This window comes from Periophthalmus magnuspinnatus, chromosome 19 (genome assembly GCF_009829125.3).
Source record: "Periophthalmus magnuspinnatus isolate fPerMag1 chromosome 19, fPerMag1.2.pri, whole genome shotgun sequence".
Classification (NCBI taxonomy): domain Eukaryota; kingdom Metazoa; phylum Chordata; class Actinopteri; order Gobiiformes; family Gobiidae; genus Periophthalmus; species Periophthalmus magnuspinnatus.
This window is the reverse complement of record NC_047144.1, coordinates 11,781,076-11,793,269: the sequence shown is the minus strand read 5'-3', so window position 1 is coordinate 11,793,269 and position 12,194 is coordinate 11,781,076. Positions and strand designations below refer to the sequence as shown.

At 38.1% G+C, this 12,194-nt stretch overlaps 1 long non-coding RNA gene across 1 annotated transcript in view; it reads right to left on the bottom strand.

The window, feature by feature from the left end:
* Positions 1–532: 532 nt before the first annotated feature.
* The window catches only part of LOC129457153 (uncharacterized), an 87,119-nt gene continuing 75,457 nt past the window's right edge, over positions 533–12,194 (bottom strand). The window contains exon 3 of the long non-coding RNA XR_008649114.1: positions 533–626. This is a non-coding gene — a long non-coding RNA (uncharacterized LOC129457153). The remainder of the gene's footprint in view (positions 627–12,194) is intronic.

Here is a 12,194-nt window from a genome sequence, read left to right as displayed (position 1 = left end):
TCTCGTTCCAACTTCTGCAATATGCTATACGCCGCTACAAAACATACTTCCAGTTAAAAGCGTGCTAACTTTTACGCTGGATAATCCCCCGCCTGCTCGTTGCCATGGCGATGTCATTGTTTTGCCTCCTGGAATACCGTTTAATTGAGCACAGGTGTGTTTGCTGGTCAAAAACACTTCGTAAAACATGCTTATTCACTGCGAAAGGGGTCGCCTCTCCACAGATCTGACCTGTAAGTCTTCACCGAGCTGGATTTCTCTTTTGCTATCCGACCCGTGACTCGATCTGGTGGCGACAACGCTGCGAAACCTTCTCGGCAAAACTGTAACACCTCCATGGAGGCAAACAGGTGGCAGACTCCTCGAGAAAAGTTGCATAGTAAAGCTTTAAATTGCCTCGAATGTGAGTCAAACGCAATTATAGTTCATAGCACAACCAGCTGAGCATATGCTGTAAATAAACCCTCTTAGGTATAGAACACAATGATGGGCGTGAATGCACAGTGATTATAATTAGCGCCTTAGCACGTACCTGTCATATTGTGTGCGCTTGTTGTTGGGTTAATGATTTCCACAGCCCACACTGCATGCGTTGTGTTGCGTCGTCGGCCTGCCTCGTCTCCGCCCTGCAAGAAAATCAAAAGAGGATATTGTAAGGGACTGTTAGGAATAAAGGAAGCATATGGAAAATAAGTAGTAATGTAGTGCAAGCATAGGTGGTGATGACAAGAGGGGGCGGTGTTCATAATAGTGCCCTGTGTAACAAGTGCTATGAGCAAAAAGGTGTGTCAGGGAATGAGAACGAGCTACGACCAAGTAACAGGAGACCACAACTAAGGCACTGCTGCTATATGCGTTCTGTATGGTGCCCAGACCTGAACTCAGTTTCGAATCTCGTTCAGTTGTAAATGTGTGTCATACTGTCCTATGTCACTGAAGTTATAAACATCTATTTTTACTTATTATATATTAGCAAAACTATCAAAATTACTAGTATATTTGTTAACGAAAATTTTCTAAACAAAAAAAAAGATAATAAGATAACATTTTAAAAGTGTCAGCAACTTTAACTGTTATCGTGATATAATCGTTAATCACAATTATTTTGGGCATGATAACGGTGACACCATATTTAGTTCTTCATATTAGTCACAGAATCCGTTTACCTGTTGTATTAGTAAAATAAGAAAGTTGACAAGAGTTGGTAGTTCAAGTCCCAAATTCATTGTCCACTAGCAAGACACGTTGAATATTCCCGGCAATCACATAATCGGATTTTGGAGTAATAGTAGACTAGTGGCATATATTTGTTGTTAAAATTATGATATTGTAAAACACTTTTAAATATAACTTTCGGGAAATCTGAGACTCAATACAGTTGTGTCAAACTCTTTTTTTTCTTGGATTTTTTTCTGTGGATTTTAACAGCAGTTCACATCAATTTGGGCTATCTACCTGTAGAAGTGAGCAAATAGTAAATATATAGTTGTTTTGAAGATCCAAAATTGGCAGTGAAAAAATAAAAAAATAAAAAATATACATATAAAAAAATAAAACACACTAAGTACTATTATTGGGTATATTTTAAAAAATCAAAAAAATATATCTGTTATGATTATCGCCAACCCCTGTGAACCCGTAACCACACAACACCCACAATATCTCTCCCATGTCACTAAACCCGTTGCTCTTTATGTAGTGCTGGCATTCATGCACTGCAAAGGCCAACTCGGACAGCCGATACTCCTCCTCTGCAGCCAGCTCCCCTTTGTCCTATTTCTCATGTCGACTCTGCCAATCGTTTCTGTTACCGCCATTTTGCCCGTTCTTCAGTCTGTATTGCTGAGTAGGGTCTTTATAGTCTTTTGTAAACTGCTTCCTCATTTTCTCAGCTCGTGTCTTTGTTCCCTTTATGGCGTTTTATGACTTTCTAGTTTCCTCGTGTGGTGTATGACGACACACGCGGCCCCAGGGACCTCTGTGAGTTTATCTAACGCAAGCAAACATGAAAGGCAAACATGTATCGATGACCCATGTCACGTTCACACTAATGTACAAGTGTCACGGCTGCAGTTATAACAGTGATATCAATACTACAACAAAACGCAGTATACTACATTTTTACTTTAGGTGGCAAAATTCAAAAGCAGAATTTCTGTTACTGTTTTGTTGTTGTTTTTATTTATGTGTTTGATAAAGTAATGTTTAATCAGCTTTTTCTATTAAAAGAGTAGTTTTTGGTTTTAGTCTCCCAAGAAAAAAAATACAAATAAAATAAAATAAAATAAAAATAGAAATAAATAAAAATAAAAATAAGTAAAGTAAAAGTAAAGTAAGTAAAAACAAAAAACAAAAAAAAAAGCTAGTGGTTAGCATTCCTGCCTCACAACAAGAGGATCCTGGGTTTGTAAAGTACTGTACTTTAGTAGAATTTGTAGGTATCTGTACTTTACTTAAGTCAGTTTTACAGTGGATTTTTTTTTTTACTTTTACTTCACTACATTTCAAAGCAGGTATTTGTACTTTCTACTTCAGTATATTTTTGAACTGGACTGGGTTACTTTTACCATGATCATCCTGACTGAAGTTTTCGAGTTCAAGCTTTGGCTTTGAGCAAACACAAATAATACACAAAATTCATTAAAAAATTAAAACATTTATTAGTTTTGCTCCTGTTGACCAAAATATGTATCATTTTTAAATCAATATCACTGCATTTACACTTTAACAAATTAACAACACTTGTGTGAAATACTTTTATTTTTTACTCTTAAAGTACATTTTTAAACTGGTACTTTTACCTAAGTCAGTTTTTTCATGTGATACTTTTACCTGAGTAACTTTTTACCTCTGTATCTGTAACAAAATTGAGTACTTCATCCACCCCTGACACTGCTCACTGGTGACCTCTCGTGAGACTAAAATAAATGATACAAAACGATGTCATATCACAATGAAGTAAGTGTTGCAATTATCAAATTACAGAGCCAGGAATTATTTAGGCAATGGAATGTTCTGTTCTCCATTTGGGAAAGGTGTATAAATCCATTATTGTTTTTGACCTCTGCAAACATCCTCTGAAAACTATGGGATTCTTGGAATAGTTTAGCTGTCCATATTTCAGTCTATTGAGTTTAAAATGTGCACTGTGAACTGAATCCCGATTGGAAAATATAATTCACAAATGCAAAAAAACCCAAAAATCACAAAAAACAAAAATCACAAAAAAATAAAATAATAATAATCACAAAAATATACATATAGCCAATAGATTTTTTTTTTTTCAATTTATTTATTTTTTATTTTTTTATTCATATTGTGCATCCCTGTACCAGATCATATATCACTCTTCCGGTGACATAACTTCTTCCTATAATGTAAAATTATGTAACAGGCCAAAAATACCGAAAAAGAAAAATGCCAAAAAGCACGTACTACAATTTTATTTAATGTAACAAAAATTGATAAAACAATGAAAAAAATTAGAGGAAGGAAACTCACACCTAAATAGGAGAGTAATTTGACCAATAGGAGGATGCAGTTAATGTCTTTCTCAAACAGGAAGTCCAGGAAGGATGTGCACCGTATGGGGATGCATTGTGGAAATTTGGGAATGTTTGATGCGATTGTCCACATAAAAAAAAAAAAATCCACACAGGCTCCCGACGTGAAAGGCCGGGTTGCACACAGGAATGCAAGACAGATGACTTTTATGTCAACGCAGGAAAAATCACCTTCTTAGCCAGGACCCGGGAGCAGGACCCATAGAGGAGATGGATAGGGGGTAATTATGTTGATAAATGTAAGAACTGACTGTACCTTAAACGTAGACCCAGTTCAGAGGTCATTTGTGTGTTTGGGTAAAGAATGTAATGCCTGATGTAAAATAGCTCATGTCTGGGTGATATGGCCTAATATTGTTCAAAATCGTTTTTCCATTTGATTTGATTTTCTTTTCACAAAACAAAAATGGCGTTGTCCCGGAGTTTTACTGTCTCAAAAAAAAAGAACTAGCTCATTACAGTCTATATTTTTGCTTCACATTCCGAGCATCCTAATTTTTCACGGTGATGAGCTTATAACCAGTTTTCACAGCTTTTAACTAGCATGCTAACTGTGGTCTTCCTGATTCTCGGAATAACAGAACCCTTTCTAATTAGATGCTGATATTACACTGCTGACACAAACATAACAACTGAACTGGGACAAATTTTGCATGGAAAAAAATCTTGCACGGGCCATTTAATTTCTTTAATTTGACAAATATAAACATGACACGTTGCCATTTAACCAAAAAAAAGGCACATTTTTCAAAGAATCCAACAAACTCCAAGCCACATGCTTTTTAACTAGGCCTGTCACGATAACAAATTTTGATTTAACAATTGATATATTGCTGCAGAGATAAACTGCGATAAACAATAATATTGAAATGACTTTATACCACTGACACAATAACAGTAGAACAAGATAATCCCAGTACGCCGTTTTTAAATAGACAGTATCATTAATTGTATATATCACTGTATACCTCTCCATTAAAACACCCAAACTGATCACACAAGACTAATTCTCACTTAAAATGTAATTAATTAGCCAACCTTCATCTAATTTTGTCTGCACTGAAGCTTTCGGTGTCATAGGAGAGCAGTCGACCACACATTACCAGCAGAGGTCAACTGTTTCGCCCTTGCGTCTAGAGCCAGGGACAGAGGCCAGCTCAGATCTCCCTCCCACTACGTAGCGCTGGATGAAATATGGCCAAACACAAGCTAAGGCGTTGGCAGCGAGGAATTATATTGTGTCTTGTGTGAGGAAGACGCTCTTCAAAGATGGTTTTTTGCTAACTCTTTAGAAAAATGCCTTCACCACATGCCAACCAGGCCCATTCACCGACCCACCGAAATGAATACCCCTCTTTGTCGTGGTGAAATTCCACTGGCAAGCCTCTAATTAGCTGGAGGGCTCTTCCCCGACTGCCTGGTGTGGGCACGGACACAGAAGAAGGCGCAGGGAGAAGAGTGTGAACAGAACTATACACGTTTCAATGGGTTGTGTTCACGTTCTAATCGAGAATATGATGATACATTTTCAGATGGAGGGAAGGGGCTTACGTAACTCCATAGAAGACGTATTGTTTTTGGAAGAAATATCCAAACATATGATCCGCAAATGTTCAATGTCGCGGTTTAAGGCTAGACGGAAATCTAACCCTCTTCTCCCGGGCATTTAATACTAGCTAGACAGGATAACTTGGCTTTCGTGTATCGCGTTTGTCGTCTTTTGTTGACTTTTATGTGTAGCACTTTGGTCAAATGTGCGATATTCTATTCAAGCGTATTTATAAAGCAGTTGTTCAAATATAGAACTGTCAACAACTCCAATCATTATCTTGATATTATCGTTAATCGCGATTATTCTCGACGGATGAAACACTTTATAATTAAGACAGTACACAGCGGACTTATTTTGAAGTCTTAAGAGCTGCTTTCTAAGAGCTGCTTATCAAATAAATCTGTTCTGGGGCAAAGCTAATTTTGCTCAACAACATGGAAAAAAAATTGGGTACAGCCTGTTTAAAGTCCTTTCAGTAGACAGTAATCACATGTTTGGGGTTGAATAACACTACTGTCTTAAGATATAATGGAAAAGTAATGCTGACAGAGAACAGTTTTAGAGTACACATGCAGCTTTATTTGAACACTTGAATGCAAAAAGATAAAGTCACTCAAAACCTCTGCTCTGATCTGCAAAAACTGCTCTGTTGAAGATGCGGTAAAAGGGGGCAGTAGATGATGTTGATTGACGTAAATTAAAAGTACAGAATTGGGCAAAAAAATCCTACATATCAGCGCAAAAATATCGTCAGAGTTTATCGGTCCTCGATTTCTCCTTTCATATTTTAAACAATCGGCATCGGCCATGAAATAAACCATATCTGGCGAGCTCTAATTGTGAGTACTTTTTCTTTGCAAAAGTGGTGAGATTTGGGGTATTTTTGTTGTAATATGATAAGATTTGAGCTGTAGAGAGGTTGAATAAATCCCTTTTATGGCTAATTATTGGTACGTTCTGTTTTTTGTTTCATTAAAAGACATGCAAAGTAAAAACGGTACTTTAAATATTATCATTTATCGTGGTATTTCTCTGTAGCAATAGATTGTGACAGGTCTATTAAGCAGCAAATTCCACCATACCATTCTGCCCTGTCCGCCAGCTCGATATTAATTAAACTATGATTTTTCAATGTTGGGATTATCACGTGAACGCAGTCAATAGAGACGCAGTCATATGGCGGCCTCCTGTTGAAGCTAAAACCAAATCATAATATCACGTACGCTTTTGCAGACCAGAGAGAAGAGGCTAAGGGCGTCTCTGGTTTCTCAGAGCCGAGGCCTGTCGTGGTTGTTAAGGCAGGAATCTGACAGGTGGTTAACCATCACTGGGTTGTCAGAAACCAAAATGAACACCCCACTCACTGCTTCAATGGGAGTTTTGGGGTGTGACTGTAAATGTCAAAATTTTTCCTGACATGTCAACACTTGTACACTGGATAAATGCACACACCTCTGTAATGACACGGCACTTCAGGGATGCTTTTTGCCACCATTTGTTTAGGATATGTGATACTGACAAAAATGTATCTCTATAATTTAGCAATGCAAAAGGAATGCGCTAAAATGTGACTGTAAATGTATTCGTTGACGTTCAAGTATCGCACAAAATATTAACTGATCATAAAATCAACAAGAAACATGTTGAAATATCACTTTATCGCATAGACTGTATAAAGAAATGGACTAAGGGAGTGTGACATCACCCGTAGTGTTCAGCTCCAGTCAAATGAAGCTCATCGACGCTAGCTGTTATTGCGGCGTATTTAGAGCCAAGTTCCATACTAGGAATTCTGACCGTGTGTATCATAGCAACCAAAAAGCCAATCTGGAGAGAAGGCACTAAAGGTAACGCCCCTTCCCGCCCACATCGATGGCTTGGTAGGCGGCGGGCACTTAGCAAAGCTGTCAATCAAACCTGTTGCTAATGCTAGTGGGAGCGACCTCGGGGAAAGAAGGCAGCTGATTTGTCTGTTGTTAATGTTCATATCTCGATTTACGGACACACTAGTGAAATAAAAACACCAGGATCATGTAGAGCGGGCTAATACAAACATTTTAAGACCAAAATGACGAACCTGACAGCAGCAGTTACAGAGAGAGGGGCTATAGTTTTCTAATGTAAAGGGAATTGGAGCTGGAGTCGATGGAGTCGGGAGGGGGGGGGGGGCGTACTGTGACTGCGATGAGATTCATGTTTATAAAGTAAAGGATTTTGTTCAGCTTGTACATTGTTAACAACTCCAGGTGCATTCACATTTGAGCGAGGACTGAAACATGAACCAATAAACGAACACAATCTCCACCGGATTTCAGTACAAGTTTGCAGAAGTAACACGATTTTTCCATAAAAAGACAGGATGTTTAGTTCTTTACAGTGGTTTTAATTACACACAACACACTCGATATTCTAATTTGGTATATCTCCAGAACAACAACTGCGACGTAATCCATTTTTCGATACATCTCCTGCCTCTACATTCCAGTCTGGCTGAAACATTGAGTGCTATGAGCATTGGGTGCAAGCAGATACGGCTTTCTGACTTCTGCCAGTTCATGTGAAACTGCGTCAACTGAGTCAAGTCAAATTTCAGTAGCGTGAGGGAGGCATGTGATCACATTCTCGTGCTATATTTGCACTAAGCGGCTAGCTAGCTTATATAGTGTATCTAAGCTGACTCTCCTGGTGTTACCGATAGCACAAAACCAAATAAGTGCGTTTTGAGTTTTTGAATTGGTTTTTGAAGGCATCAGCAGACTACAGTGAACATAAGGAGCAGCTTCTGAACACAAATTAACTGCAAATAATTCAATGGAGTTTCACCTAGGCCTGATCAACCATTTAGAAAACGACTCTAATGGTACAATATGGCGCCAATAACAAAAAGATCCCCACTAATACCAAGAAAAAGTCCTCTCGATAAATCTTGACCCCTAAAAATGATTGTTCCATCTGTCATATATTGAGCAATAACTCGATATAGTAATTATCATAACCATAGTTTCACCTAACATACAGCGGTGATCTTTGACCTTTCTGCTGTGACAACTGAAACAACATCTATCACAGGATCTATCCGGGATATAGACATTAGACACGCTGCGATGAAACCACAGATGTCCCCGATCTCAAATACAGGACTATATACATCACTTAATACGGTAAGTATGGGGTCAGTGTCAATACTGTAAAGTTCAAGGCACAAGTTGAAACCTGGGCATGAATGAAGCATTTGAAGCAGGACTATCGAGTATCTAATGAGAAAGTATATCAGTGTTGTTGTGTGTGCGCGTATATGTGTGTTGTGTACATAAGCCTGGGAGTGTTTCAGGAAAAGCTGTGGGTGAGGCCTCGATAAGCTTCGTTAATGGTATTCACTGGAGTCTTGAGCTCGCCATAATGACCTCTCCTGACAATCTGATCTGACTTCATGAATAAAAGACCACGCAAACATATTAACATTGATTTCATATGAAGACTTCCGGGCTAGGCATTAGACAACGTAATGTGCAATATTAATTATCCATAAGCTTTGTTTTTTTTATCCTTGTTGCTAATTGCTATGGCAACCATCACAATTTTTCATCAATCATAGACATATTTTTACTATTTATCATTTGGTACTTGGTCATTTGGTGAGAAGACGTAATATCCGGTTGTCCTTGTAGACTTTTTCTTAAGGGTAAAGGTCTCGTATTACATAAAAAGGACTTTCGTAAGTTTTAAGCTATGTTGAAATGTTGTTACCTCATCAAAAACATACCAAGAGCTGTGTTTTGTTTAATTCACACATGTTTGAATAACTCTTTATTATTAGTCTGTCTTCATCTCCAAAGCTCTAATATGCCCTTGTTCCACATTGTGACGTCATGAAGTGGTAGTTTTCAAGTTAACAGCTACTTGTTGCCTTTAGTGCAGCAGAGATTTGCAGTTTTAGGGCTGAAATCATCTGAATGTTTCTAGTGAAGTTTAAAAACACATTGAAGCACTTCCTGTATCACCACATGACATCACAAGGTGGAACTGAGACATGTGAATGAAACAAAACACAAATCCAGGTATGTTTATCATGAGGAAACAACATTATAACATATTCAATTCAATTCATCTTTATTTCGGACTCGTGGTCCATTCAAAAAACAGACAGACAGTAACAATACAAAACAATAAACATAGATTAGAAAACACAGTAATATAAGCCCTTTAACTGTAAAACCAGCTATAAATTGTCTACAATACTAGGACTGAATTACAACTCTTACTTACAAAATTTGGGGGTAAAAAGTATTGAATATTACAGGTTTTCTTCCTGTGGGGGGCCTTTCTCTTGTGGTTACAGTAATGTGAAGTCTTTGAAGTGTGAGGGCGGGGCTTAGGATACCCACTGTCCTGTCATTTGGCTGAGTGATGGCGGATGGAAAAGATCCGATGCTGCCGCACTCTTCTGCCTTCAGGGATTAATCTCCTACAAAACAAGTGAGGCTCAACCCAACATGGCCGACCATAAAGAACCCCCATCAACTTTATGATGCACTTTAGTTGCCTTTCAAAGTCTCTACAGGGTATGCGGAAAGAAAAATCTGGTCATTTGTGATATTGAAATGGGTATATTTTGAAATTTTTAGATGTGAGGCAATATTTTTCAATTTTCTGAGTCAAAATTAATATGTTAAAAGTTACGTAAGGTGTATTTTAGCCACTTCTGTAGTTTGTTTGCAGTGATGTGGAGCTTAATAGTGACTGCTCACCCTGAAGTTCGTTAGCTTGCTAGGGCTAATCAACTACGTGGTAACTAATAAGCATAAGACACTTTATTTATTTACGTATTCCCGAAATTGTATAAACTGCAAAGATAGAAGACATTCACAGAAAAAATGGGTTTTCAATAAGGCCTAGATTTTTGGACTAAAAACTGCGTCAGCGATTTTCAAACTATCACATAGCTTGTTAGCCCCCTCCGTGCCTTCGAACTTTTCATATCTGAATTCTGCAAAATATCTATGGGGAAAAAAAGCCAGCTCTTTAGAACAGCCCATTTACGCGAATGCTTGGAATCGGATCTCATTTTTTAAAAGAACTGGATCTTTTTCTTTCTAATTTTGATGCATTTTGACACTGATTAACACTGAACTAACACCACAGTCAGCACAGAAACAGAGTGAGAGCTATCATAACTGTTCGTTTTTAAATTATTATCATTGTAGTGCAACGTTGCATCATTTAGATGCATCATTTGAACACACTCCCACTCTCAGTTTGAACCATTTTAATCAAATTTTAGCCTTGGCCGTAGATAAAATGAGTTCTCACATTGACTTCTGTCATATAAATGAACATAAAAAAGCCAGTCTTTTGAACTGCTCTTTGAAGTGAATGCATCCAAAAGATTCAGATCCCACAAAGGAACCGAAAGTCCCATCTCTACTCGAGGTCTAAGTGGGCATATTGTCTCTATAACTCTGAGGGAGAACATTGCATCATGGTTATCCTGGATGCATTTCTGTGGGAAAGCACCCATAGACCAATGCGTAGGTCTTGGCATGGAGCAGATCCCCTACAAAAGGCTTTGTCGAGTCCATGTACAAACAGGCCTCTTCAGGGCAGGACTTTGGACATAATTACCCCAATCTGGCACTTCCCTTTGCACTGATCGGCTCGCGTTAGCCCGTCTTACGTAGCCACACTGCAGGTTCAGACATCACAAAGGTGGTGAAATTGAGCGTACAAAAGCATAGCACTTCAGGAGGATTGGAGCTTGCGGTTTAAGTGTTCTCCAGCCCTCGTGTTGACTACAAATGAGATCAAACGGGGATTTAAATGCGACTAGTCATTATCCACTCACGTGACGGCAGTAGGAGATAATGCATCTTAACAGCATAGTCTGCCATAGGCTATAGTCTCCCAAAGCTGTACATTCAGTTTGGAAAAAGTAGCTGGAATTACCCTTATATGAAACATGTAAATACATCTTTAATATTTTTGTGGTACGAATAATTTTATATATAAATAAAAACTTTAGAGATTTTTTTTTACAGATATTGTTTGACCTTTATGATTACTAATTTAAATCTATACAGCAAGAATTTATAGCAGGGGTGTCCCAACTCTTCTCATTAAGGGCCACATATAAAAACACAGGCAAAGCTGAGGGCCGACTGAGGACATAACTTAGTGTAACGCGAATACAATGAAAATGTTATTCTTATAAGTTAGACTGAATCACTTGATCTTTATTCATGTTTACATCCTCAATGGGACACATTAAATATTTGAGATGGGCAGTAAGTAGATTTTCAGAAATGTACAGTAAAAAGTACCGTTTAAAGTAATATGGGCCAATTTACCTGGAAGCTCGAGGACCAAGAAAAACTGGTCTGAGGGCCGCTTTTGGCACCCGGGCCACAGTTTGGGCATGCCTGATTTATAGCAATATGTAGAGGAGGTCTACCTCTGTTTGTCGTCATGGCGATGTTATTGTTTTGTTCCACAGTATGGCATTAATCTCGTCAATCGTCATGACGACTAGCAGCAGGTGACGCCACCAGGTGAGATGCGATCACATTGACAGTAGAATGCATGTTTTTCAAGCTATGGTTTTCAACAATAAAGCTCTAAATACAAGATAGAGTAGTTTAATGTCATACTGTGGAACAAAACAGTAACATCTCATCTGTGCTCTAGGCAAAATGATAACACCTGGATAGAGACAAGTTGCTAATGCTATGCTAAGACAAAATTACTATATACAACTAGGCCTGTCACGATAACACATTTTGCCACTGACATGCATATAAAGTCTGAAATACAGAGAAACACAGTCAGCTCAGTAGCTTTAAGAATGAGTCACACATCATAATAGATTTGTTTGTTTGTTCAGTGAATAATTGTCCTTAAAACAACATGTGGTTGATATGAACGCTTTTGATTTGTCATAACACCTCTATATCCTTACATATCCCTCTCGGAGCCATAATTATTCCAGTGGTGTCTTTGATTGTATCTTGCCGTAGGACATAACTTAGTATTAACGCTCCACTTCAATTATATGTAATTGTCTCACCTCCGCACACTGCAGACTT